Source organism: Podarcis cretensis, assembly GCF_951804945.1.
Source record: "Podarcis cretensis genome assembly, chromosome: 1".
In the NCBI taxonomy this organism is placed as follows: domain Eukaryota; kingdom Metazoa; phylum Chordata; class Lepidosauria; order Squamata; family Lacertidae; genus Podarcis; species Podarcis cretensis.
In genome coordinates this window covers 114506823-114534710 of record NC_137170.1, presented here as the reverse complement: position 1 = coordinate 114534710, position 27888 = coordinate 114506823, and the positions used below count along the sequence as shown (strand labels likewise).

Here is a 27888-nt window from a genome sequence, read left to right as displayed (position 1 = left end):
TTATATTCTTCCTGATCACATTCTTTGGAAAGAAATGTTTCTCAATTCAAATTATCGGAATAACTGCACAGTGCAAGCCCAGGATCAGTACTGAGCATGCTCACTTAAGTAACACAAACTTGCAATGTGATGTGTTCTGAAAAAAGTTTCATTTCATTTCATTTGTTTTTATTTCTGACATATAGCTCCAGTCATTTAATTGTTCTCTCTTTTTCTCTTTTGCTTCTGTTTCATTCAATTTTCATTTGGTTTTCATTTTTACGTAGATTGCAGCAGAGCCCCAGCATGTCTTCTGATGCCTAAAACTTTGCTGTTTTCCATCTAAGATTGCATGAATTCCCCAGGTTTTCTACCACTTCCCGAAAGCATCAGACATATTTTAGACAGATTGGAGAATGTGCCCTAATTTACAGACTGAAGACAGTGTCCAATGAAAACACAGAATGAACAATGAAAAAGGGGACGAGGTCCTTTAAAACTTCCCATTGCTTAATGCTTCAGATTGCAGTTTTCATTGCCCCACAGAACATTCTCTGAATACATCCATTTGCTAAGCAATGCAAGACAATACTTCAAAGAGCCTTTGCAGATGTTGATAATGCCCTGTGCTCCACATTAGACAGTTTTTACATTTTTATTTATTTGCTTATATTTACATTCTGCCTTTCTTCCATTGTGTGTCCCGTCTCTTTATTCTGGACTGCATTCAAATAGATTGTAGGTGCTCCTTAAATGTTGATACCATTATCAATGGGAAGTGTTTTCTGTGGGTTCATCAGTCTGTGCTAATGTAATTTATGCAGCACAGTCCTAGGAAACTCTACTCAGGAGTAAGCCCAGCTGTGTCCCTATTAGTGAATTAAGGATTGCAGACTTATATTTATTTTTATATATCTTTAGAGAAGTACAGTTGTAGGCAGAGTAAATGGGTGGGTCTTTTCCATCAAATGGGTGCTCTACAGCAGAGCCTTCCAAACTTTTCATGTTGGTGACATACTGTTTAGACATGCATCATTTCATGACAAAGTAATTCAGTTTTACTAGCAAACTGGAGGTTAACCGAACCCATTCCCAGCCCTTGGAGAAGTGCTGGGAGCATTTGCACAACACACCTACACACTGCAGCAGACCCACAAACATGACATGATATACAGTTTGGAAAGCTCTGCTCTATAGAGAGAAAGAAACTGATCCCATTGAAAAGTTTCTTGGAATCAGCCCTCCCTATGTGTTGGCAGGCCTTTAAAAGTGATTCTAACACTTTGGGATGAAGCCCCAGAAATATCTCCCCTTGCTCTCCTGTAACACTTAAAGGACACCACAGTCGGTGTTGTTTGCAAAAGGATTTAAAGCATTTGAATTAAACTGTGAAATCAGCAAGACCATCAAACCAACTTTTCACAGGTTACTCAACTCTCAACTATATTTCAAAGAAATCATATTGCCACCCTTTCCCCCCCTTTGGTGACATTTTCAGCTTTCTGCTCAGTGCTTGTACAATTTTCTGGAAGTGCTTTCAGACAGGCTATGATCATATTTCAAACATCAATGCATAAACAACAGTTCTAAAACACCTACTGTGTTATGCTGGGTGATAAATAATTCTTAAAAGTTCTGGATAACCTAAGAGTTTTTTACTCTTTACAATGGGAATTGGTTTCAAGAATACAGTTGGAATATCTTTACGTTATAACCGCAGCAATTAACTTGAAAACTTTTCAAAATAGATCCCGTATTTCATCATGAAAATCTGCAAAATGGGAGGGAGCAGAAAATCAGGCAACTGCATTAAACAGGAGTAAATATGGGGAAGGTGTGTTATATATATCATGGGTTTTTTTGAGTATTGTAATTCTAATGAATCAAAGGGAAATGTCTTAGTAACACAATTTCCATTGCTGACCCCTGATTAGTACAATATCTCTCTCCCTCCCTCCCTCCCTCTCTCTCTCTCTCTATTTACCTCCCTCCCTCCCTTTTGACTAGCAGCAACATATTTACATACACAGTGGTTTATAGATAGGCAAGAAGAAGAAGCGAGAAGAGTTTGGATTTGATATCCCGCTTTATCACTACCCAAAGGAGTCTCAAAGCAGCTAACATTCTCCTTTCCCTTCCTCCCCCACAACAAACACTCTGTGAGGTGAGTGAGGCTGAGAGACTTCAGAGAAGTGTGACTAACCCAAGGTCACCCAATAGCTGCAAGTGGAGGAGCGGGGAAGCGAACCCAATTCACCAGATTACGAGTCTACTGCTCTTAACCACTACACCACACTGGCTCCCATCCCATTCCAAGGGGTGTATTTATCCTGGCCACATCCCAAAGATTTCAGTACTTTAGCAGCATATTCCTTCATTGAAAAGTTATAAATGCTGGTTTCCTTAAGACTCAGATTGCTTCAGGGGGGATACAGGGTGCCAAACCAGTTTTAGAAACCGCCGCACACAAGGAGCACAGTGACATTATCATTTGATCCAGAATGTTTATGCTGACACCTTCCAAAAGACCCAATAAAAGTGTCTCATGGAATGCAGATTGTTTGGGTGATTTATCCAAGCAATATATACATATATCATGTGGTCTGTGTGTTTCAATATTAATACCTCAATAAAGCATGTCACTCCTTGTGTGAAACTTCTCTCCTTTTTTAGGCAGAAAAATTATGCATTGTGAAACTTTGTTAGTGTTTTCCTCCCTTTCGACATAAATGAACTCTGACAAGAGAGGGTCTATGCGGAAGACTGACATTAGTCATTCACAAATTGATACACTTCCCTTCAGGTTCTGACAGAGAAGGCAATGTAAACTATTAGAGCATTCGTAACCAGCCCATTGAATTTTCCTTGATGTGCACTCACATTTCTTAAAAAAGCTACATAAAAGAATTTTTAAGGGCCCAATGCCAGATTTTCTCAAATTGAAAGATAATTGTTCTTTGCAATTATAAATAGACCAAACAAAATAAAACAGATAATAATGGAGCCATTGTGATGTAGCAGAAGGTTTGAATTGATCTTGGAGAGATCTGGGTTTAAACTCACACTCAGCCATGATGCTCCCCCAAATGATCTTGGGACAGGCATATTTTGGGCTAATCAACCTCACATAGGGCACTTGTGAGATTAAAATGAGATAATCTAAACTATGGTGTTCAGAGACCCTTGGCCAAAGGGTAGGATAGAAATTAGATACGATATAGGTACCGTAATTGCATACTGTGGTATTCTAAACCCTCTTACCTTGGAGTTAGCTTTATTGAATCCAATAGGACTTCTTTCTGTGGAGATATGGTCAGGATTGCACTACAATTCTAGGTAACTGTTTATATGACCGCAGCCTAGCTTACATTTAAAGTCATGCAGAGGGAATAAATGAAAGTCCTTTTAGTACTAATCTAGCCACCACCAAATATATTTTTCCTACAATTTACATTGACCGCTAAATATTTTACTACATAAAAACAAACCCACTGAAGTAGCATTGTTGCATGGAATTTGTCATAGATGGTTTCAGACTGAGTTGTTTCTTTCCCCTAATTAATACCCACTTACCCAGCAGAGGAGTGATCAGTTAATATTACAGATATGTACAGTGACAGAATTAATTGTGCACAGTTCACAGCTATTATCATTAATATAATTAAGGCCAATTTCATTTTCCTAATGAGATCATCTTTAAAGAGGCTGGGAAAACCACTGGTGACAGTTTAGGTGTCCATCTTGGCTGGAATGGAAATCAAAAGAAGATTCAACAGTCAGAGAGAGGAAGTGAAATTGATATCTTGATTTTTAAAGTATTCCTGTGTTATCCAACACATTTTCAGCAATGAATATTGCACACCCTATGGACATGGGAGTGGGGAATCCCCCAAAATGTCACTGAGACTTATCTAAAGTTTGTGTAGGAGATTATACTAATCTTATCAGAATTATTTCACTTTTCTTAGTCTTGTGAAAGCTCTTTCCTTTTGAGAATCTTCAGATGCTTTTACTGGGTGAAAACCTTATCTTGCTCCTCTGATATTGCTGAAAAGTTGGTGAAAATTGGTGACAGGTCTACTTTGACCATCAGCCAAAATTATAACATTAGTTAATGAGTGTTTTAGGGCATGCTCATCCACTTGCTTTCTCACTATGTACAAAACATATTCTGATGTCAATGTAAAATGTAAGTTTGAATCTCTTTTGGTTTGATATGGTCCCAGGGGACAGAGTAATGGAGATGACTATGAAGAGAAAAAGGGACGTGGGTGGTGCTGTGAGTTAAACCACAGAGCCTAGGGCTTGTTGACCAGAAGGTCAGCGGTTCAAATCCCTGCAATGGGGTGAGCTCCCAATGCTCTGTCCCAGCTTCTGCCAACCTAGCAGTTCAAAAACACGTCAAAGTGCAAGTAGATAAATAGGTACCACTCCAGTGGGAAGGTAAACAGCGTTTCCATGCGCTGCTCTGGTTCGCCAGAAGCGGCTTAGTCATGCTGGTCACATGACCTGGAAGCTGTATGCGGGCTCCCTCGGCCAATAAAGCGAGATGAACGCCGCAACCCCAGAGTTGTCCGTGACTGGACCTGATGGTCAGGGGTCCCTTTATGAAGAGAACAGAGTTGTTGTGCTGGATTAAGTCAAAGGGCTACCTAGCATCTTGTTTTCCACAGCCGACAACCATATGCCTCTGGGAAGCCCACAAGCTGGATGTAAGGGCAATAGCCCCCATGCGCTGCTGTTCCATGGAAGCAAGTGGTATTCAGGTATATTATGCCTCTGAACTTGGAATTAGCATACACTCATCAAAATGAGTAAGCATTGGTAACCTTATTCTCCAGCAACAGTGCTACTCTCTTCGTTCCCCCACAATGCACCAGGTCCTGATGTAACCCTGACATTTGCCCCACCATGGTGGGTGAAGATGTTGGGCCTGTGATTTCTGCACCTTAAACCTGAATGTGGAGGACTATACTATACACCTGAAATGATGAAATGATCACTGGAAATGACTTGTGGCTACAGATGCTTCCTGGGGATTAAGATACACTAGGTTTTGTTCCAATGTCATCTGTCCATCTCCCTTCTTTCCATTAAAGGCACCAGCATCTTCAAGTCATAGGATCAATCCTTTATCTCTATTTCAGCAAGCTCTCAAGTTCTTCCAGCTGATCCAAAATAACTGTGCTCAGAAGTATGTTCAACTTAATTCAGTAGGATTTACTTCCTGATAGGTATTCTGAAGTCTGCAGCCTAAGAAGAATTCTTTCTCCATTCACAGTATTGGAGATGGATTGTTGCTTTGCAAGCAGAAAATTGGTATGTCCTCTGATTTTGCATTTGAACATAAGTTTCTGTTTTTTTCCTTCTCTCATTATTTTTTGTTAATTCTTTTAATTGTTAATCTTTGATTGACACATAGTTACCAAAATCAGTTATTTAACACCCTTGATCTTAAGTCATTCAGCATCAGCTTCCTATTGGTAATCCAGATGATTTATGGTTACCAGAGCATAAACAACAGAAGTGGGAGTTACCAGAGTAGAAGTGGGGGTACTCCTGTCCAGATATGGGTGCAGCTGAGCTACCTGTTGAAGGTGACGGAAGGCACTTTATGTCACCAAGGCTACCTGGGTCTCAAGCAACAGTAGTGGATCCAGAAGTATCCTTGATCAAGAAATAATAGCTGTAAAGAAATATTCTATAGCTAAACCCTGGGAGAAAAAGGTGCCACCAATATAATGGTTTTCACTCAAGGGAGCCACAAAGTTAACAAAGCTCTAAAACTAAACTGGAATTATCTATGCCACCCAGTATTCTCCACTTCTGATGGGACTGTGCTTACCTCACCATGAGAGAAGTTTGCCCTTATTTCTTTTGCGTGGACAGGCGGAGTCCCCAGATCCCAAGCGCGCCCCCCCCCCGGTCATGTGGAATAACGACTCAAGACAACATGCTATGGGATTAAATTGTCCACAACTTTATTAAATTTCAAATGTGGGTAGACCTTGGCTCAGGCATTGGGCGTTCTCCCTCCCCAGTCCCCAGCCGGGGACCTAGGGAGCATCAGGGTTATCCAGTGTTTGTGTGGGGGATGGGCTGGCTCTGGAGAACATATGTTCAAGCAGAGATAGCTGCTCCCGTTATGCCGCCGCCACAGGGGAGAGCAATGACGACCTTTCGGCGTACGGCCAAAGCCTCCCTTCAGAAACCCCTTTAACGGGGAACCCTGGTATCACCACTGCAAAGAGGAAGATGGACAAAAGGATTCCGCCCAAGGCCTGATACCGCCAAAGTTGTGACGTTTTGCTACGGGAAAGGCGAAACCTGCCAATGCAGGGAAATTCCTTTCCAGCCCTTTGACAGTGACCTTAACGTAGCAGCGCCCGCATACCTGTGAAGAAAAGTTAACCTGCAAAACCTATGAAGAAAAGTTAACCTGCAAAATAAGGCATTAACTGAGGGTGGGTAGGGTGGGAGAAGCTCTGGAGCCAAGTGAGGATTCCCAGGTAAGATCCTCCCTCTATTGTGTGGGCAGGTAATCCCTCCCCTACCTGGCCTGATCTCTTTGGCAACGCTTCCCCCAGGTGGGATTGGACAACTGACTGGGGTAGGCGGAGACCTCCAGGTATCCCACCTGAGGGAAGGCAAAGCCAAGCCTATGCTGATGGAGCCGCTCCAGATCCAGGGGCTGCGTGCGTCCACGCAAAGGTCGCCCCCCGTTTTATGTGGGGAGCGGTCATTGTATATACATTACATTTACTTAATCTCTTCCCCACCCCCCAACAGCAAATAATATCACCCCTGAAGGTTACCTCAGTTGGAAGAGCATGAGGCTCTTAATCTCAGGGTCTTGGGTTCAAGCCCCATGTTGCGTAAAATATTCTTGCATTGCAGTGAGTTGGACTAGTTGATCATTATGGTCCCTTCCAAACTGATGATTCTATCATTCTATGAATTCATACTGTTCAGAAATGCTGATTTGTTTTAAATTAAGCCTGACATTTTGCTGTGTTTGTGTCATCCTATTTTTATCCCAAATAAATCTGTGGTGGTTCTCTGTGAAGCCTAAAAGAGGGCTCCTATTCATAAACCTCACATGGCTGAAATCTTTGGTTATTTTCTTCATACCACAAATGACCTTTATTTTGTTCCCCTTTTACATTATGCATTATCTCTGGTCAGCACCAGTTCCCTCCTTGCTTATAGTGTTTTCTCAGTAAAGTGACATTTCAATTTACCTTCCTATACGTTTTGCATGTTAAGTGTGCTTTAAAACGGAACCGCTCTGTGGACATTTTCCCTCCAGAAAGCTCTGGCAAAAATCAGAACAACATGTTTGGATATGTCCATGTCTGCATCTTCTCACCTAATGTCAGGTAAGGGCGATGCTAGGTGAAGGTCCCTTAGGCACCTCTGAAGGTGAACAGGGTTGTTGTGAAACCTGTGGGCAGGATATGGATCACCCTTGGGACTCAGACATCCACTCAGAAAGGCTGACTCAAAAGCAGATGTTTAGGGAAAGGAACCTCCCTCCATGGCCAGGGGCTAGCTCATCCAAATAAATGCAGAGTGGGATTCAATGAGTGATTCCCATCAGTAGAAGCCCTGAGTAAGGGCTTCCCCTTGCAAGCAGGGATTTGCCCCATCTCATCCCCCCACGCACCCCCAAAATTCGCTCAGGAGTGGGTAGGAGAACCCCAGAACAGGCAAGCAGGCAAGGAGAGGGGTGTGGCCATTCCCTCTAGCAAGCTGATGGAACAATCACATAAGCATAATGTTGAATCCGTCCCACAGGCTGGTCGGCTGGGGTCTCCTAAGAGTGAGCTTCTCCTACAGAAATTGATCCCTGCAGATCATAGTGTTAAGTTAATAAAATATGGAATCAGTTCATGTTTTATTAACTCAACAACATGGTCTGTCTAGATTCTTTATTTTAGGCTCTGGTGGCAAACAGATTTTTCTTTTTTCCATGAATTATCAGAATGTAACCACCCCAACCCTGGAAAACAAATCACGGCCACAAACCCTCTCTAATTTCAGACAAGGTCATTCTCATGATTGCTTTTGGCAAATCATCAACAAGGCAGACATTTCGAAGTCAGGTCTAAGCAAAATCATCGTCACAATCAGCAGAGCTGTGACAAAATATATTTTACAAGTTCTTGAGTTTTCCACTGCCATCAAAGAGGATTCTATTTTCCTGTCTTTTTCCCCAGGGCATATTATTTATTTTTTATTATTATTATTATTATTATTATTATTATTATTATTATTATTATTACATGGGTATGGGTGTTGACCTCACCTTATCATTGCAAGGTAGCCAGGGGTGATGTGTGGTTTTCTTTCTTTCTATTAAACATCTTTCCAGCTCTCAGTAGCACCCCATACCCCCTGATCGAAAAAGTCCCCTTTAGAAGGTGGTACATCATGATGTTTCCCCAGGACACTGATTGAAGCACAGGCAACCCAGTAAGGCTTCAGAGTACAGACCAATGGATAGCTGATTTGCAGGATGAAAGGAAGGACACTCACAAATATTTCTTTGCATCCACAAATGTAAGCACATAAAACACCTTGCAACCCACCTATGAGGATTTCACTGAAATTTTCTGCCTCCTTTGATTGCTTTCAAGTGCAATCTATTTTCTTCTTAATTGGATAATTGACAGGTTTCCACCTTTCAGCAAACCACAAAAGGCAAGCACAAAAAAAGCCTTTCACTCCACCCACAAGAATTTCACCAACATTTCCTTTCTCCTTTGATCATTTTCACATGCAGGTTCTTTTCTCATTAATTGATGGAGAATGACTGGGGGGGGGGGGAGTGGGAGAATTTTTCCACAAAGCACAAATAGCCAGTCCATAAATCTCTCCCTTCAGAGAAACCTCATATTTTAAATCTTTCATTTCAGCTAGCAATCACGTGGAAAAGATGCTTTCTGTTTCTTCCCATGAAAGTTTGATTCATGGCTCAATTGTGGTTTAACATCCATTTCTCTTCTGATAAACATTCTTTAACTACTTGCCAGTACTCACTGATGGGGCTATAAACTGTGATTCAATGAATAGATGCTCAATGAATAACAGCTCAGAGTTCTAAAACACAATTGCACCCGAGGTCTCTTATCTTTCTCTATCTGCAACAAGTACTCTGTTCAATCACAAGACATTCAAAGTGTAAAATGCATTTTAGGTCCCTGTTAGTCATTCTCCATATGATGTGGGTAAACTTCAAAAAGATGGCCTTTTAAAAAGTAGTGGCTGCTTCAAAGAGAACCTGATTAAATTTTCCTGGCATTTAGAATACATCTGTAAATTCTCTATTAGCACTTTTATAATATAACATTCAGGAGAGATATGTAATACTTTAGTCACAGCTTATGCAGCCACAGTTTAGTGTTCTTTGCTAGCCTGTATTTCAAATTTGTGTTAGGCAATGTTTCTGTCTGCTGCTGAGCACCTCTTTGCACTTAGTTCTTTATGTTGGTTGATGATATAGTACATATGTGTGTGTATACATGCACACACACACACACACACACACACACACAATATGTATATGTGTGTATCTATGTATGTGGGGCAAGGGAGAGAGATAATGTACCCTCAAACAAAATGGTGGTTCTACCTCCTCACGAATAGGTTAGCCACACATAGCTGTTTCTATCTTGCCTTCCTTTGGGACAACTTTTTACACATATTCTTTGGGTGTATTTGCATATTACTTGGATGCAGCTAAGGCTGTTCATTCATGAGTCTGACATCCCATTAAGAAAAGGGCATGTGGAGGAGATGTGGAAATAGTTTATATCTCTCTCTCCCAACACAGCTGAGTCTGAATGCTACACTAGTTGTAGAAAAGCCTGAGGTGTTGTGAGTAAATCAAATGGGGCATTTGTAAAAGTGAGTGTCCTGGATTGGATACTCATGAGTAGGTGCAGGCTGATCAGGGTCTACTCATGCAGTACCATGAAGATTCCACTGAGGAACAGGCTTCCTCCTGTCCCAGGTGTTGGTCCTAAGGAGGGAAGGGGAAAAGAAAGGGTCCGGTCAGCTCTCAAGTGACCGTATTTGGTTTAGGCTTGGTTGGGATATATTAATGAAATTATCACAGCAAAGGATAGCTGTGTATAGCTATCAAAGTCTTATGCAGTTGTGGTTGCACTTAAGACATGAAAACATTATCAACCCACAGTGATGGGTCAGGACCAGAGTACAGGAAGACCTCCTGTGCCTCATGGCTTGGTGACCTGCTATATCAGTGGCATCTACAGACATGAGATGAAGTCAAATGGTCACTCCATTTGGGATACTAGACTGGATTAAGTGCCAAGACTGAATCAAGTTTCATTTCTGAGTTTGGACTGAATCTCAGAATCTAGTCAATAGTCCAGATAAGAACTGGATAGAAGTAAGAAAATATTGACTCTACAAAAAGTATTTCTAGAAAGAAGCTGACTTCATCCTTCCAAAATTGAGTGCCATATGTCTACCAAGTTTCATAGCAGCTATTTACTCTGACCAGCAGTAGCTCTGCAGAGTCACAAACACATGGAAGATCCTATCCCCATGTTGGAAAGCCATTTGCATCATCATGGTACCCTTCAGACCCGGGCAACCACATGCCAGCTTGGGAGGGCTGACAACATGAAGTATGTCAATGAAGGGTGGAGATAACTATACAGTTCTGCAGGCCTTTTCATCAATGACTGCCTGGTGAGTGCTATTGCAGATCCATTAACTGGAAATGTCAAAGGTTTGAGCATACCCCAAATTACTCCATTGATATTCAGTTATATTCTTAGTTTAGGATAATCAGGAAACATAAAAGATCAAAGGTTTTATGGGAAGACTTCTACATTGAGATAGAACTATGAGCAATTTTATTCTCCTTATTTTCAGAATATTTGCCCTTTTAATGTATGTTCTTGTAAAGTACTCAAGCCACTTACTCCATATTCTGAGTTCTTAATATTTTCTTCCCCGTCTAATATCCACAGTGATACACTGGAGCTACAGATTAATTAGAGAAGATCGTATTCTGTTACATTTGTGTAATAATCATAACACATGCCTGAAAACTGTTCATTAAGTCTTCAAGCTAAAAAGCCGTTGCCTTAGCTTACGTAAGAGAGTGCGTAACTTAGGAAGCTCAATATTTTAGCTTGGCAACACACTAACTAGTCATTAGTGCACGTGTATGATGCTTAATACACTGGAGAACAGTAAGGTAAAGGTAAAGGACCCCTGGATGGTTAAGTCCAGTCAAAGATGACTATGGGGGGTGGTGCTCATCTCCCTTCAGACCGAGGGAGCCATTGTTTGTCCACAGCTAGCTTTCCTGGTCATGTGGCAAGCATGACTAAACCGCTTCTGTCACAATGGGACACCATGACTGAAGCCAGAGTGCATGGGAACGCCATTTACCTTCCCGCCACAGTGGTACCTATTTATCTACTTGTACTGGTATGCTTTCAAACTGCTAGGTTGGCAGGAGCTGGGACAGAGCAACGGAAACTCACCCCGTCTTGCAGATTTGAACTGCTGACCTTCTGATCGGCAAGCCCAAGAGGCCACAGCGCCACAGTACGAACAATAACTGTTGAAAATAAAGGGATCTGGCATTCACATCAGGGTGATCACTGAATTCTTTTCTGAACTGGCTATTTCAAATGTGTTTGGTTTATTTACAGAAGCCTCTCTTTCCCCAGACTTCCTTCCTTGTACCTCTTCTTTCACTCAGCCATTCCTTTTGCTTTATTTGTGATTCTCTAATAAGGAGTTTGCCCACCAGCAACTGAATAGACTTGGTCAGAATATGTCAGTGCAAAAGGTTCCTTCTGTTTGATCTTGTTGTCTCTATGGCATGAAATGGGAACAAAACAGTCATGATGTAATGGCTCCCTAGGAAGAAGATAAAGCATTTTTGGGGGTTCCAAATTTTCAAATCAATGCTTACAAAAAAGATACTGGTGTTTTGAGGAGTCACAGTATGGGATAGCAATCTAGGATACATATTTGAACAGTGCAATCACCTACCTAAAAGTAGAACATCATCCAAGATGGAAACAGCCAATGTTCCATCTTAGTATAGGCAGATGCAGAGACAGACCTACATTTTTTGGATCCTGAAGTTTGAACAGTCATGAAGGACCCTTCTCAACCAGCAACGAGGTCCGGGTAATTACTGTTATCTTCTTCAGTCGGGTTGTTCCATGGCAGATCACCGCACCTTTACAACATCTGTGCTACTGACCCTCATTAGGAAGATGAATATATCTCCATTCAACTTGCAGCACTCTTAGTGAGTAACTACGGTTCTCAGTATTCTTTGGGGGAAGACATGACTTTTAAATATTGTGGTATAATAGTTCTTTAAATGTATGGTGTTGATGTGGTGCAAGTCTCAAATTTCACAATGTGGAGGGTCAATTGCAAAAACTTGCAGCTTCAACACTTACAAAAATGAGACAAACTATGCTAGTTTTTAATTAATTGTGTGAGAATTCATGCTATTTTTAAATGATCCACCTTTTGCATTCAATGCTGATCTGTTATCAGAAGTTGGATTATTTTTTTATTTAGCTATCTTAATGATGATTATGTTGATTTATTTATTTTTTGATTATTATTTTTTAAAGAAGTCTCCCATCTCTAGGCTGGGGCTGAATTGCCTACATTGTTATTTAAAATATTGTGTTTCTATAGATGACTTTTTCATGAACCTGTTTTCTGACATTGCCCTTTTCCCTACATCAACTAAACCAAGTGATTAGTGAATGTAATTATTTCCTTTCTGTTACCGTTTGGATGTAATGACTGTTGTAGAGGCACCAGTTATCCAGAATTTTAAGTCTAACATTAACAGCTACGTTATTGCTAATTTTAATAGACAAGTTTTATTAATAAGTATACACAATTGCAAGATGTCAGTGAAAGTTCAACTGTATTAATTTTCTCCTTGGCAGCACAAGAAATAAGAAACATAATTAATCCTCTATTTCTCATACCCCAAACCAAGACGTACCTAATGGGTGAACATTACGGTTTTGCAGTTGGTTTCAAACACCTCCATCTACTGGGGGAAAGATCACTGGCAAAACAAATAGAACAGAGGATCAAAAGAAGAGCCATGCTTGATCAGATCATAGTTTGCCCAGCATTCTGAGATCACAGTGTCATGCCTAGGGATGGATAAGACATTTGATTCAGTTCACATCTGAAAGTGAACCTACCAAAGTCACACTTTTTGAAAAAATAGATGAACCGAAACACAGCCATCCTTTCCAAGACACATTTATTTAAATTTTTGCAGTGTGATTCCAGCCTAGTAATGGTACAAAACTGCATATATTTGACTAAAGTATGTGCCCAAAAATGCATGCAATAGTGAAAATAACATACAAGCATGCATTGAAATCAGGGAAATTGCTTTGAAAAAATGTATATAACACAAAAATTCAGAGAAATTCACACCCAAATGCTGATGAATTTTCATGAGGATTTTTTAAAATTGAAAATTGCTGTGGAAATGTGAAGAACTGGCTCAAGATTAGAAATATGAGAAACCAAGAGATACAATAATTGACAGATTCACCCTTCCTTTCTAACAGTTCCCATTGTGATGACACTTCAGGCCCCCAGGACATACCTGTCTGTCAACCTTCCTGAGAGAGTTTTTTCACTGTTGATTATTGTTTGTGAAATTGCAAGTAGTGCTGTGCTGAAACCTGGATAAGAGGTTTCTGTTTTCCTGTCTCCTTCACAAGGCACTTCAGAATTTCTTTATAATTTTTAAGACTAATTTCATTTGGTCTTACCTTATCCTTGTAAGATGGCGATGTGTTTTTCTTTTCTTTCTTTTCTTTTTTAAACGTATTTTTTTTTATTAAAGATTTATTGGTTCACAAAAGTATGCACAATGTCTCTTGTTTCAAGTTACATTTTCTACAGATCAGTTTCATTTGTTGAGACATTAGTGTTATATTAGGAAGAAAGGGGGGAAAGAGTTGGAGGGGGTCATGGTGAGTGAGGGTGGGGTTGGGTGGTGATGTTTCTATTTTACTTAATGTATGTGGTGGGGTTTTGCGTCAGCATCACTTGTGCAGGTTCTCTTTACTATTTGTGTGTGTTCCTTTGGTGGTGAGAGAGGTTGGGGTTGGCCTAGGGTGTGGTTGTTTCTTTGTGATTGACTGTAGTGAACTTTGCTTTCATGTGTGAGTGGATGTTTTTGAATCAGATTAGCCATATGCTGTTGGTGGATAATTGTCGTTGTCTTGTTGGGCTGGTGGTGTGTTTTTCTTTCCATTAAACACGGCCACAGTGCTGTGCAGCCTCCCCAGTTGCCTGCACTTCCTGATCTGAAAATCATGCCTTGGTGTCTTGTGCTGGGCTTGAACTGAAACAAGGGATGTTATGGACGCTATCTACTGAGTATGTGAGATCACTGTGCTCATCAATTTTGTTTTTGAGGCATCCTCCTTTTACCCTTCTTTTCAAACCTCCTGTATTGATTTCTTTAGATATAAAAAGACTTAACATAAAACAACAACAACAACAACAATGGGCAGCTGCCAGGTGTATGCCAGGCAATTCCCTTACTTCCCTGCATTTATAAGGAGGCCCAGTGATGGAGACTTTAGGTAACATGGGCATCCAGGGAGGCTGCAAAATGCAGAGCATTTCAGAGAGGACATGTGGAATGAAAGAAATGAACCCACCTCAAAAGTTAGTTAAGCACAACAACCACCCTCCACTCTACACTGCCAGTTTCACCAACATTTACCTTCTCCTGCTAGAGCAGGCATAGGCCAACTCAGTCCTCCAGATGTTTTGGGACTACAACTCCCATCATCCCTGACCACTGGTCCTGTTAGCTAGGGATGATGGGAGCTGTAGTCCCAAAACATCTGAAGGGCCGAGTTTACCTATGCCTGTGTTAGAGTTTTTGAAAGCAATTTCCTTTCTCTTTAATTGATGGATACTGCTCAAGAAAAAATTTTGACAGAAAAATAATTACCAGGGGCCACACATACTTTTCCAAGGACTACCTACTAGAGGGTGGAATCCAACTTAATGTATGGGCAATCATGTTGTCAGCACATGGCTTTCTGCTTGCGTGATGGAATATTCTCCACCTCCTCTTCCCCCACGCCCCCTGTAAATCTGTTCTAGAAGCTCCCCCAACCACATCGTGGTTTAAATTGGCCCCGTCCATGCCCCCAAGCCGCTTGATTGGCTGCTTGGGTAACTGGTGTGGCCGGGCCTCCCCAGCATAAGGCGGGATGCAGTCCCGCCCCCCATGCTGAGGGGGGGAGGCTTGGTGGCTCACCTGCAACAAGTCCCCACAAAGAGGTAGAGCTGATGTAGGTAGTTGCTCACTAAAATTCAAACAAAATTCAATTTTGTTACCATTTGTACTGTTAAGCAATATTTCCTCTCCCACCCCAATCAAATCTCTGTTGTTATTACATGGTGATTGACTTTCTGACTTCCTGCATTCCTTATTATGATCATCATCATCATTATTTGCATACTGCCCTATACCTGGGGGTTTCAGGGTGGTTCACAGAATAACATCAAGGTATAAAACCACAAAATACCTAATAAAAATAAAAACAGGAACCCAATAGCCCCTTCCCCATTCTATTCCTTGAACTACCCTCATATAAATTACAGATTATTTGGTGAATTCTGACTGAGAATTCCATTTTGGGTTGCACTTGATGGCCTCATGTTTCTTCCCAGCAACAGATGCAAAGATATTCCCTTATTTTTCCAGGATTTGTTGGAAGTTATAAATAGGATAGGTAAGGATTCTCATAGTTGTCTTTCTCCCATTTCTGCACTTAGCGGGGACTGATTGGCTGCAGACTATTTAGTACAGTAGCTGTCAGTCAAAGGCAGTTCTCTCCAACTCTGATTTAAATAGGTTCTTCCTGGGAAGAGTTTTTTTTTTTAAATCATATATCTCATATTCATATCACGTCTTCTGCCAGATTCAGATTCCTTTGCACTCTTTCTATTGCTTTTTCATCTCCTTTGACTTTGGAATTGGGGGTTAAGTCATATTTATACGTTGAGGGCTTTGTGGGTGTCTTATGGCCCCCACAGTTTATAAAGAATATTAAGGCAGATCACATACAGGAAATGGAATTCCCCCTTGGGAACATTTGAGGGCAAAGGAGAGCCCTTGCCTGTCTAGGAAGTATGTCATTTGTTGTCCATGCCTATAGCACTATAGCAAAAAATACCTTTTTGCTTTAGGCTGGCTGGTAGTGTTTAAGTATGAAGAATACAGATTTCACTAGCCTGTAGAAATAAAGGAAACAGGTCTTTACTAAACATGCAAAGGGTGGGCTTATAAAGCATCCATGACAGATGGCCATCCAACCTCTCCATGGAAACCTGCAATGAAAGAGAGTCCACCACTTCCTGAATGACTCCATTCCACTGCTGAACAGCTCTTACAGTCCAAAAATTCTTCCTGATGTTTAGTCGGAATCTCCTTTCTTGTACCCTGAAGCCATTGGTTTGGGTCCTCAAAGCTTTGAGGCAGCAGGGGAACAGCATCTTCATATTTCCAAGAGGAACTTGAACTAGAAGACCACGTTCAACTTGTTAGGGAGAAATGCTAACTCCTATGCCAGCTTGGCAGGACTTTGCAAAAGCAACAGGGCTACCAACACATCCACAGCTTTCCTGCAAATGATGGCCAGGGCAGGATGCGAGGCATGGGGCAGGCATATTGCTCTACCAGGCCAGACCTGGCACACAAGCCTGTCACCATCTTGTGATGGCAGTGGACCTGGCAGGGGATCTCTTTCCATTCCCTGACAGACTCATTTTGGACCTTCCTTAGGGCTGACACTGCCCAGGAATCCCTGGGCAAATCTTCCACTCTCCTTCTCATTCATCAGGTAGAAGGGGAAGATCCACACAGAATAATGCAATCATGACTCTGCTGATGCTGGCCACCTGGAGGTTTGGCAAGACTAGGCAGAGGGATGCTTTCATCCAAACCACACACTCTCCCCCGTCCAACACAAACTACATGGGCATATAGCTGTGTGTCTGCAAAGCCAAAGACACTATATGTGTTTTCTCCCTTGTTTTGTCTCTCACTGGTTGTTAGAATAATAGTTTTCCTTCTAACATGTTTTCTAGGCCAGGGCATTGCATGAAACTCTCATGTAAGGCTGTGGTGGTGGTGATGATGACAACAATGGCTGACATCAACTTATTTGTCAACATATATTCAATCGTCTGAAGGAGTTGTGCAATGAAAACAGCAAAAAGTGGAGGGGGTGAACCATTAAAAAGACAAAACAAAAACAAAACCAGAAGTGGAAAAACTACAATGTAATAATTTTGCACATATTGCAAAATTACAATACAATACAATATAAAACAATCAAATCCCCCAAAGGCAAGAACATAGCACATTTTGAAAACATTTCAAGCATATTCAAATGATATTAAGAGTCACATCTATATTAACTTGTAAAAACACAAACATCAGCATAAAAACAAGGTAGATCCCATATAAAACGCAGCACAGAACTCCATAAAATACATATAAGAGTGCTTAAAATCCTGCACAGAGGAAAGTGCTGTTGTGCTCAGGTCCCTCTTACATGGTCGTGTGGTTGGCCACAATGAGAATAAGATACTGGACTAGATGCATCATTGGGCCTGATCCAGCAGCCAGGCTTTTCTTAGGCTCTTAAACTAATTAGTGCCAAATGCTAAAAGTACCATATTTTTTGCTCTATAAGACTCACTTTTTCCCTCCTAAAAAGTAAGGGGAAATGTGTGTGTGTCTTATGGAGTGAATGCAGGCTGCACAGCTATCCCAGAAGCCAGAACAGCAAGAGGGATTGCTGTTTTCACTGCACAGCGATCCCTCTTGCTGTTCTGGCTTCTGAGATTCAGAATATTTTTTTTCTTGTTTTCCTCCTCCAAAAACTAGGTGCGTCTTGTGGTCTGGTGCATCTTATAGAGCGAAAAATACGGTACATTTAAAAAACAACAAAACAACAACCTAGCAATCCCCTTCCTCTGGTGAAGCAGTGGACACCATGCCCATAATATCAACATGAGCTATAGATGGTCTGTGTCAGCCTTCACCAACTTAGTGCCCTTTGGAAGTTTGGGGTTACAAACTCCATTTGCAGCCAGCACCATTTGGACCATACTTTCCACTCAAAACAGGGAGGAGGGAGAAGATCATGAATCTCCAGCCTACGTGCATTTGGACTTCTTCATCTGCATGCTGAGTGGGATGTGTCTGCCGTTATGTGAAGAGGATCACCCAAAGGCCTCAGACAACCCTAGCTCAAAATCCCAGATAGAGCTGTTCAGCGTTGATAACTGTAAATGAGTCATGACGGCATGCCTAAAATGGCTACACCGCCTAGTATGCTGTGACCTGCTACAGGGCAAACACAGAACCATTTGTGGGATAAAACACCACCCACAACCTTTTCAAAGCTAAGCGCAAAGCAGCCCTGAATGCCAAAGTGTGCTCAAAGTCCAATTTGATATTCTTGCCTTTCACATCAAGGTTCCTATGGGAACTCATGCTTCCACTAAGGCTACAAAATGATTCATCTGGAAAACATAGAGCTGGACTGTAATTTTACTCAAGTCTTTTCAAAATGTGTGTTTAAAAAAAAGCCCTTTCCCAGTAATGCCTGAAAGTGCTTAATTGGTTACAGGTGGTGTTGCCCGGCAACCATTTCACCTCTTTATTCTGATTCCTATTTTAATACAATTATTATTATAGTGCGTTGATTCAAACACACACACAATTATAGAAACTGAAGGATAAAAATACTGTTTGTTTTGGTTGACCCTGGGACGTTTAGAGAACAGACATTAGAAGGACATGCAAAAAGAAAGGTGCTGGGGTGTCAGTATGTCAGATATAATCTATATATATTTGTGAGTGTGAGGACACTAGACCACAGCCACAGAGGGTTAGGTGCCAGCAGCAGGACAAATAGACTGCCCTGGTTTGTGCTCACACTGTAGTTTAATGCTTGCAACACCAGCAAAACAGAAACAACCAGGGCCATCATTTCCATTAGGCAAAGTGGGGCAATTGCCTTTGGCAACACACAATGCTCCATTCCTCTTGAATCCCCTAAACTACCCTGTTCTGAACTACCTAACCTGATCTAGCCTAGCCTACTTTGCTGCTGTCTGGTACAGTGGAGGATATTGTTCCATATGCCAGTGATGAAATAAGATTCAGCTGTCAGGTCGGTTGGATTCTGTATGTGGAATCTTATCGTTTGACAGAGAAATGTCTTGGGCAGGCCTTGGTGGGCCATTTATATCCACTGCCCGTGTGGTAGCTCCAATGACAAACTTTGCACATGCAGAGTGACGGTCTAAAAGGTGTTTCTAAATGTGTTCAGCTGAATGTGCTTAGAAACTTTCCCTTAGAAGATTCAGGAACCCTGATAATGGCCAAAGACCTAAGTGGAGCCAAGTCATGCAAGGATATTGAGAGTTGAGTTGTGCTGGGGAAAGTGGAGATATTCAGTTCAGTTTGCATTTAAAGGAGAACCAACCTAATCCACACTTTCTGAAACACACATCCTTTGAAATTCTCACTTCTCCAAATTTTGCAACCCACTTCTCCATCTAAAGTAAAGGGTCAAAAAAGGCAAATGCTTGGGTCACATACTAGTGAAAAGAGAAAACAAAAATGCATTATATTGGGGAGGTGAATGCATATAAAATATGTAAATTAGGTGACATTCCCAATAAAATGCTGGCTAATTTTCATGGGGACTTAAAAAAATGAAACTGATATGGAAATGTGGAGAACTAAGCTTATGATTTTCCCAGTAGTGATGTATGGAAGTGAGAGCTGGACCATCAAGAAGGCTGATCGCTGAAAAATTGATGCTTTTGAATTATGGCGCTGGAGGAGACTCTTGAGAGTCCCATGGATTGCAAGAAGATCAAATCTATCCATTCTTAAGGAAATCAGCCCTGAGTGCTCGCTGGAAGGACAGATCGTGAAACTGAGGCTCTAATACTTTGGCCACCTCGTGAAAAGAGAGGACTCCCGGAAAAGACCCTGATGTTAGGAAAGATTGAGGGCACAAGGCGAAGGGGACGACAAAGGACGAGATGGTTGGACAGTGTTCTCGAAGCTATGAACATGAGTTTGACCAAGCTGCGGGAGGCAGCGGAAGACAGGAGTGCCTGGCATACTCTGGTCCATGGGGTCACAAAGAGTCGAACACGACTAAACGATTAAACAACTACAAGCTTATGATTGAAAAAAAATGAGAAATTGGGAGAAACCAATATTGTCAGATTCTCCTATCCTTAGTCGTGTCACAAATTAACTAGCTCACACGGGCTCCTTGGGTGGGGTTTCATGGGTCTTTTGAACCATGAAAGCAGTGCACGCTTGTAAACTCAGACAAGAGTAACAGGCTGGGGAAGACTTACGAATACTGGATACCTGATTTATATCAAGTCAGATCATTGGCTGGTTCATTGGTCACTTTGTTTTTCTGTCTGTTTCTCTGCCATTGCAGTGGCTTGATAGCAGCAGGTGCCTGACAAACAAGAAAAAGAAGAACAATCTGGTTATGCACAGCACGTGAAGTTTACAGCAGACAGCTCCTTCTCTCCACTTAGCAGCCCACCTGCAAGTTGAGATTTGCGCACCTGTGACAGCTGCAGTGCAAATCCCTAATGGGTCACATCAGGGCCTAAATGGGGGGGGGGGAATCCAGACTTTCACACACAAGTGATGTGAGGGAGGAGATTGAGTGAGGGAAAGGAGCAGGGCCTCCCATGCCCACTTTGGCTCTACTGCCATGCCATGCCCAATGCCAACCCCTCCTCAAGACTGTTCATAATTTGCTCCTATGAAATGGAACCTGCAGGGTTAAAGGAAGGGATGACTTGGGGGGCAACATAGTGCGCAAGCTGAGTGTGCAGAGTTATGGCCCTTCACACAATGATCACTGTGTGTTCATGAGTGCTTAGACAGGGCTAGAATTAGCAACTTCTACATATCCATATTTTGATGAACTCAATACCCATTGCTTGTGAGTAACCTTGTCACAGATGGCCATTTGCTAAAAAGTATGATATGGAACAGGGACGTGGGTGGTGCTGTGGGTTAAACCACAGAGCCTAGGACTTGCTGATCAGAAGGTCGGCAGTTCGAATCCCCGCGATGGGGTGAGTTCCTGTTGCTTGGTCCCTGCTCCTGCCAACCTAGCAGTTTGAAAGCACGTCAAAGTGCAAGTAGATAAATAGGTATCACTCCAGCGGGAAGGTAAACGGTGTTTCCATGTGCTGCGCTGGTTCGCCAGAAGTGGCTTAGTCCTGCTGGCCACATGACCCAGAAGCTGTATGCCAGCTACCTCAGCCAATAAAGTGAGATGAGCACCGCAACCCCCGAGTCAGCCACGACTGGACCTAATGGTCAGGGGTACCTTTACCTTTATGATACGGAACAAGCAATTTCTACCATAAAAGCAGTCTTTTCAAAATTTGTTTTCCATAAAAACCATGGTATGGTTCACAGAACACACACACACTGGCTAAGCATGTGCATTTCTGGCTGTTATCTTATATGTGGAATTAATTTTATTAGCAGAGGTTCCCAGGGGTGTGTTATAATGGGAAAGTCAAGGATCGTCATAAGATGATCTACTGATACTAATGATGCAGAATAAGCCACCCTGTTTAGGTTGACTATACAAGGTAAGCTTTATTTCTTTGAAGTTGATTAGATTATGTAGAGATGGTGATTAATAGGCTTTCATCCTTGCTATGAGCCTGTTTGCTGGAACGTGGAGCAATTTAGATTCTTTCTGAAGGCAGGCATTACTCCAAACCACCCACCCACCCTGAAATACAAAATTATTTCCTACTGTTTGAACGCATACGGACTCCTTTTAAACAAAAGAACGAATCAAAATATGTTCAAATGGGCTATTTACAGGACTCTATTTATTTTAAGGGTGCCTATGCCTACAGAAAGGAAGCAGGCAATTGCTGTCTGATGTTGCATACAGCAACCTCTTCCCAAGCCAACACAATTGATTTTCTGTTTTGGAGTGTGTGGGGGGTGGCAGATTATACAGTGCATAAACCATTCTTTGCAATTTCCATAGACATCTTGTTTCATGCCTGACTGCTGGAAATCAGCCTTTTGTTTGGGGTGCAGGCCTGTGTGGTTTATGTGTCATTTGTATTACCTTGTGGGTGCTACTTTCATTAATTGCTCTGGATGTTAATGGTCATTTAATCCTATGTTCTACAATCCGGCAAGCACTATTTTGCAAAGGTTAATGAAGCCTTTAGGCAATTATGATCTTTACAATACTCCCTGACCTTTGTGAAATGGCTTGCTTCTTCTTCTGCTTCTTCGTCTTTAAAAAACCACTCCTGACAGTAAGCGTTTCTTGGAGCAAAGGAAAAAGAAAAAGACTGCCTTGATCAGCATTCAATCCAGTAACACTGTAAGGCGACCGTAATGCTCGTCCATACTTTTGCAGGGGCCACATAGCATCTCTCTCTCTCACACAAATGGGTATACCATTACTAGTAACACTGTTTCCACATTAGCAAAGAGTCCTGAAACTTCCCTACCCACTATTACACATTGGAGAAGGGTTTTACCCCCTGCTCTGTGCTGTATTCTCCATCAGAATACCGTGCACTATTAAACTTGCACTCTTGAGCTATTTTGCTGCTTGTTTTCTTCTTTTACAGTAGTACCTCAGGTTAAGTACTTAATTCGTTCTAGAGGTCCGTACTTAACCTGAAACTGTTCTTAACCTGAAGCACCACTTTAGCTAATGGGGCCTCCCGCTGCTGCCACACTGCCAAAGCACGATTTCTGTTCTCATCCTGAAGCAAAGTTCTTGACCTGAAGCCAGTGGCATAGCGTGGGGGGTGCAGGGGGGGCGGCCACACCGGGCGCAACATCTGGGGGTTAGGGTTAGGGGGCGCAAATCCACGGGTTAGGGGGTCAAATACTTGCCTTGCCCCGGGTGCTGACAACCCACGCTACGCCACTGCCTGAAGCACTATTTCTGGGTTAGCGGAGTCTGTAACCTGAAGCGTATGTAACCTGAAGCGTATGTAACCCGAGGTACCACTGTGTGTGTGTATAGATAGATAGATAGAGATATAGATATAGATTAGATAGATATAGATTAGAGATAGAGATAGAGATAGAGATAGAGATAGAGATAGAGATAGAGATAGAGATAGAGATAGAGATATATGGCAGCTGTTTGGGTTAGTTTCCAAGGTAGGCATGGGGGTAAAATTGAGTTTACGAAATGGCCATAGCTTCTGCTTTGCATGTTGAAGGTCCCCAGTTCAGTCTTGGGCTGGGACAGAAGAGGAGCTGCCGGTCAGTGTAGACAACACTAAGCTAGACGATCCAATGGCCTCATTCAGTTTAACCTCCTATGTTCCTAGAGATGGGGAAACTTTTGTTTTGACTGCCTGATCCAAGGTTTACTTACTTTCAATAAAATCATGAAATTAAATTTGATCCACAGCACCTCATTTTCCCAGGCCACTGGTTTTTTGGGAAGGGTTAGGTGGGATGTCTACAAACATTTTGGACAGCTCAGTAGAGCCACTCTATTTCCCTCTTCCTCAGTTCAGTTTTATGACTTTCCACATGATTTAATGCCTCCTTTTTATCCTACTCACTTTCTGTTTTCCAACAAACAACACCTATCTTAATTATTTGTTTTTCATTCCATTTTTTTAATCTTGCTTTTCCTTGGGTTTGTACAAACTTCTCTTGAAGTCCTTCCACTGCTGCTGCATGAATGTGTTTGTTGCTTTTTATCTATAGTCATACCTCAGTTCTCTAATTTAATCCATTCCTGGAGTCCGTTTGACTCCCGAAATGGTTTGAAAACCAAGGCATGGCTTCCTGCAGCCAATCGGAAGCCTCAGAAGCCACATCAGATGTTTGGATTCCCAAAAACGTTCGCGAACCGGAACACTTACAGTACTTACGACATTTGTGTTGTTCGGGAACTGATTTGTTCGACAACTAAGGTGTTCAACTACCAAGTTACGATGTATTTCTATTTTCTTTCTCAGTTTCTTCTGATGTGCTTGTTTGTTGCTCGCTCTCTCTTCTGGTTTTCATCTGCTTGTTCAAAATTTGAAACTTCTCTCTTCAGTTTGAAGGTAGCTAGTGATGGTTTAATTACATCCAGCTCTTATTGTCCAGTATTTTTGAAGTTCTCTCCCCTCCCTCCTCTAGGTGTGGTTCTTCCCTCCCATAAGTTAAACCTTTCCCTTAAGTAAGGTCCCAGGTGTGCTGCTCATGGCAGACTTCATAACTTCAGAAGGGACAACCATGCTTGCAATTTGCATTCAATTCAGGCAGAAAATAAACAGTTTGCTGGTTTTAAATAGTTGCAAAATAATAATAATAAATCCTGGGTTTTTCTGCCTGAGATTTGGCAGGCTTAATCAGCTGGAAGGGTTCTTTTTCCTACAAATTCTATCCACTTATGTGAAAAGGGGGATAATAGCATCTTCATCTTTCCATTATAGTCAGTGATAGGGAGGGGTGAAGAGAGCTTCAGATTCATCAGGTCTGATTCGGACACATGTATTAAGTCTAAATGGAAAGACACAGCAAATACAAAACACATCATATTGTTTCACAATGATGTATATACAAATGCAAGGCAAATCTTGTACCTGGTGCACATTCTTACCTTTTATTGCCCTACCTTGAGTAAGGAAATGTTTTTGACTGCTCCTGGCAGCAGGGCACACACAGAGTTTTGACAGCAAAGGTTGTCCTAATTATTACACCCTTGAAACTGACAGGACATTCTGTTTTTCTAGGGAATCTACCTTTCATTCTGCAATCGTACCTTTCCAGGGTTTACATTTGACAACTGTAATGCACTGCTAAATATATCCATTTCTTAGAACCAGTTAAGACATCCAAGATTGGATTTGTGCAAAGGCAACGTTATGATAGGAATATGTTGGCAGTATTTTGCCAAATATTTAAGACCTCTGCAAACACAATTCATAAGGGTGGCGTTTAGCATCAGGGAAGATAAAAATGATTACCATATTTCAAGAGAGCTTGTGAACCTCAACATGGATAAGACATGACATGTTCAATTTATTGACTTAATTTATTCATTGCATATGCCTTCCAAGACCAAAAGGACTGCAATGCAAGTGCTTTATTGTTTATGTCAGAACCTGGTTACTGCTTTTATATATGCAAGATTCATCATTTCAGCAAGGCTTGACATACATAACTCCACACAAGCAGCTTCCACCTAAGAACAGTGCAACCTATTCACACGGTAGGGTAAATATTCTCTTATTTCCATTTTGGGGCTGAAAATAGCAGTTTCAGAGTTAGTGGAGAAATAGTTCCTGAACAGCCTATATAGCACATATGAGAAAATTGCACCTTTCTTTCATTCTTTCTTTTTCCAGTTCTGTTCCCCTTGCTTCCCCAACAGCCATTTCCCATCAGCCTCAACCAGCAACACCAAAAATAAAGAATGATGGGAGCTGTGTTCCAATGACATCTGAAGAGGCACAAGCTCCCCACCCCTGCTTTGGCTTTCCATCTTTAAAAATCATAAGCCAGTTTTTTTAATAAAAAAAAGGTGGGTAAGCTAAAGGTAAAGGGACCCCTGACCATTAGGTCCAGTCGTGGCCGACTCTGGGGTTGCGGCGCTCATCTCACTTTACTGGCCGACTTAATCCAGCACAACAACTCTGTTCTCTTCGTAAAGGGACCCCTGACCATCAGGTCCAGTCACGGACAACTCTGGGGTTGCGGCGTTCATCTCGCTTTATTGGCCGAGGGAGCCGGCGTACAGCTTCCAGGTCATGTGGCCAGCATGACTAAGCCACTTCTGGTGAAACAGAGCAGCACACAGAAACACCATTTACCTTCCCACCGGAGTGGTACCTATTTATCTACTTGCACTTTGACCTGCTTTCAAACTGCTAGGTTGGCAGGAGCAGGGACCAAGCAATGGGAGCTCACCCCGTCATGGGGATTCGAACCTCCAACCTTCTCATTGGCAAGTCCTAGGCTCTGTGGTTTAACCCACAGCACCACATAGACACAAAACAATCCAAACCTGCTTCTGCACCAGACTGAGGGGATTTGATTTGGTGGGGGTGTTCCTGCATGCCTAGCTGTGTCACCCTATGCTAGCCTCCTGGTGGCTGCCTTTGGAATGTCCCCAGCAGGATGGTTTCAGGCCTGATTTGGGTTAAATTGGTAGGCAAGCTTCAGGTTGGTAGAGCAATCTTTCTGTCCTCCTGTTCCATCTTCTAACCTGATTGATGACTGAAGATGCAATGTTGCTCCTTAAAGGTCTACTTTGCTCCTACCTGGGGCAGGAAGGGTAGGGATTTAGGATTGCAGCCAACGTGAACAAATAAATCCAGATATCAGTGAGTGAGCACGAATGTGTGAACAAGCATTGCTGGTGACACTTTGTGGTGTCATGTCCACGCACATCAGAAGCCCCATTTGAACTCCATTGATTTTCTTTATGGAAAAGTTAAAAGAGAAATTCTTTAAGTATATATAAGCTGCTTCCCAACATTCCCCTCCAATCCTCTGAAGCAGCACACAACAGAAATACCCCCAAAAGAGCACAAAATAGAAAAAAAATGCATACATAGCATATGAATATATTAATTCATACACACAACTCAAAAACACCAAGTTTCACAAATTCAGTATACATTGCAAAATGGCTGAATCGTGTTTCAAGGAAAAGCCTCTTAAAATATATTAACCCTGTAATGAACCCATCAGAACAACAAACCAACAAAAGAGAAGAAAAATCCTGAAGTTAACAAGATACCTTCTTGTTTACATCATGTTTGTCCTGGAAAAAAATGGCTGAATCACAGTTTGGTTCTCCTGCTGCATTCTGTCAAACCAACCCCAGTGCAAGCAGCCAGTTTCTCCGTAGTCATGAAATCCAAGCACGTAGCATAGTGTACACACTGTACCGGGATTATTTCTTCTCGACAATCAATAGCAGTACAGAAAATAATGTTCTTGTAAAACCTGTGGGGTTTTAATTTTCATTTCATATAATTATTCTTTGTTCCAGGTAATTATATTTGTTAATAACACTGAAACAAGATTTCATGTCTTGCACTACTCTTATAAAATTGCCATTTGAAATAAATTAAATCCCCTTTGAGAATAATAACAATATATTAATTCATTTCAAGCTCCAGTAATGGCAAGAGATAGGCTATACAGTAATCTGATCAGGCAGGACAACCTTCTTAGACCTCAAAGGCATTTACATCTTGACATTTACACTTCTAATGTGATGTATGGTTATAAATCGTATTTAGAATCAGTAGCATGCAACTCTTAACACTTCTTCTGGATTTTTTTAATGGCAGAAATGAACTGAATGCATTAGGCATAGTCCCTGTGAACTCAATGAAGCTACAGTATACCTTTAAAGTAGTCTGTGAATTCCTTCCTTAGTAAAATGGATGAATCACTTCAAGCAGACAGGGAGGATATAGGTGATTCCCAGATGGTACTGATTGCTGCTGATGTCCTGGGCTGGCAAAGGCAACTGAGCCAAGAGACATTCCTGAGCTAGCCGTGAGCCAATTGATTTCTCATGGGGTTGGAGGCTACAAAGTTGATCAGATCAGGAGCAGGAGCAGGAGCAGAATATATTCCCAAAGAAAAATGCTTAAAAATTGGTGTTTGAGAAACAATTTTAGAAGATATTTTCAAATAACTAGGGCTGGTTCACATGAAATGTATCCGAATGATCAGACTTTAAGGGGCTTCCAGGCTTCTGCTATTTTCGGGTGGGATTCAATCATATCCTGCAA

General features: G+C 41.7%; 1 long non-coding RNA gene across 1 annotated transcript; it reads right to left on the bottom strand.

Moving 5' to 3' along the window:
* Window positions 1-209: 209 nt before the first annotated feature.
* LOC307220696 lies at window positions 210-27081 on the bottom strand. Its single transcript, XR_013841051.1, has 3 exons — window positions 26880-27081; window positions 20517-20570; window positions 210-355 (listed from the first exon to the last, which is right to left on the bottom strand). It is a non-coding gene; the product is annotated as an uncharacterized lncRNA (long non-coding RNA).
* Between the last annotated feature and the right edge of the window lie 807 nt (window positions 27082-27888).